Source organism: Crocodylus porosus, unplaced genomic scaffold (genome assembly GCF_001723895.1).
Source record: "Crocodylus porosus isolate Cpor-Errol unplaced genomic scaffold, CroPor_comp1, whole genome shotgun sequence".
Lineage (NCBI taxonomy): Eukaryota > Metazoa > Chordata > Crocodylia > Crocodylidae > Crocodylus > Crocodylus porosus.
In genome coordinates, this window is record NW_017728927.1 from 13,812,304 (window position 1) to 13,814,360 (window position 2,057).

General features: G+C 49.8%; 1 long non-coding RNA gene across 1 annotated transcript in view; it reads right to left on the reverse strand.

Annotated features, from left to right (window-relative positions):
- Nucleotides 1-708: 708 nt before the first annotated feature.
- LOC109314732 overlaps nt 709-2,057 on the reverse strand; it is a 17,689-nt gene continuing 16,340 nt past the window's right edge. The window contains exon 3 of the long non-coding RNA XR_002102352.1: nt 709-722. This is a non-coding gene — a long non-coding RNA (uncharacterized LOC109314732). The remainder of the gene's footprint in view (nt 723-2,057) is intronic.

A 2,057-nucleotide genomic window follows, 5' to 3' on the forward strand; every position in this document is an offset into this window, starting at 1 on the left:
CTGAGATATAGATGGGATCATGGGAGTGCTGTTTCCCCTCTATAGGAGCTCAAGTGGATTCCCTCCCCTCACCATCCAGCCCTGTATGAAGAACAACAGGGGCAGAGGCATCCCAGGAAGGATCAAGCCCTCTGTTTTCTTAAAAGGAAAATTCCTCTCCAGAGAAGGGTGAGTGGAGGTAAACTTTATTTTTGTGGCAGGTTTTACTGACAGGAGCTGCCATTATCTCAGTCAAACAGGCAAGCCCTCAAATGACTGTGGTAAGCAGGAGAGAAATGTTGGTTCTTTGCCGTGCTAGAAAACAGAGGATTTGCCAGATTGCAGAGAGTAATGATAAGGTATCAAGTCACTCCATTCTCATTAACCCAAGGAATCAACTCCGAGCCTGTCAGAGACTTTCCATGGACCTCTGCTACCCTCTAGCGGCACGCTGAAGCACTCAGCTAAAAGTTTCTCTGCTGGATTTTTGAAGTTAACTTCATGCAAAGTTTCATTTACACTTTTCATCCGAACGCAACCCAAAACATGAGACCAGCAAAAACATTTTGCCAGCTAATTCAAAATTCAAAGTCTTGTTAGCAGAGCCAAAATGGCAGGGGATGCACATGGATGGAAAAGAAAGGAGAAATAACTGAAAATAAAGCCTCTTGGTATATTAAAGTATTATGCACCAGCATTGAAGGTTGCACTGGCCATTCTTTAGGACGTACTGGTCTTCAGGGCTTCGTATCTATCCCAAAGCATTACTCCGGGGTAAACAAGTATCTGCATGGGAAAAGTGAAAAAATGCTCACAGCTCTAAATCACAGACACACAAACAAGTTAATATATTATGCATAGTGCATTTTAATAGATATTTTTGCCCTCTATATAAAGGATGTCTTTCTTTCCTGTTGCAAAAAATCTGTGCTGTAGGCTGCCAACTAAACAAGCTAAATTAAATTAGAACTTTTGATTTGCTCAGGAAATGTCATTAGGCACATATGGAAGGAGTTTTAATTACTAAACATGACCTGAATGTTTCCATTCAGAGAGCTACGATCCATAAATGGCAGCCATGCTGGCCTACTTAACGAGAGATCAGGACAATCAAAGGACAAGATTTCCCAAATTTGCATCTGACCCCTTGACTCCAGGAGCACCAAACGGAGCATTACCCCACTAAAAAACATGGCCAAAGAAATAAATGGCCAAGAAGGTGGCCCTGGGGTTCACTGATGGTTAACGAACTTAACGGTTCATTCATATCTACAGAAAAGTGCTGTTTCTATCTGTAAGCCAAACCCATGAGAAAAAAACCCATCAGCTAGTATGTGACATTTTTGTTTGGTTAAATTCCCTTTCTTGGATCCGGCTCAAGTGTCAGCTCCTACCACATCTGGCGGCAACGAACTCCACCCGTTTAGACTCGAAGGGCCCCTGGATGGACACCGGGCCCCCTTGGAAAATGCCAGCCCTGTTTCCTTTCTTTTTTTTCTTTTTTGGCCGAGAGGATGGCAGAGCAGATCGTCCACCGCAAACAACTTGGATCGACCACGACTGGGTTTCGAGCTGAAATCCCGGGAGTTATCTTGTGAACCAGGTCTGGCTGCGTCATCGTGCTCCCCGTGAAAGGATGGCCAGGTACCGGGGGGCCCGCTCCCTGCCATGGGGGTTACACGCCCGGAGGGAGCAGAGCGCGCTCGGAGCAGCCACACCTGCGAGCCAAGCAGCGCGCGTGAACCGGCCGCGAACTGACACCAGCCACACGTGCAACGTGATGATCCGACAAGAAAAATGAGTATCCAACTCTAAAACCCCCCAAAGCCAACCGGCCACGAAGTCGGGGCGGGAAGACCGTGACACGTCCGGGGCCGGTTTCTGCCCCGCGCGCACCGGGGCCTGTCCCCACGCCAGCGGGGGCGCGCGGGGGGGACAGAAGCGGCCGGTCAGACTCGAGGGGCGTTTCTTTCCCTCAGGGCCTGGCCCGGCCCGGCCGACACAGGGCCGCGCTCATGCCCTCGTACAGGGGGGCGCCAGGGCCCGCACGGAGGCCGCCACTAGCGGGCGTCGCTCCC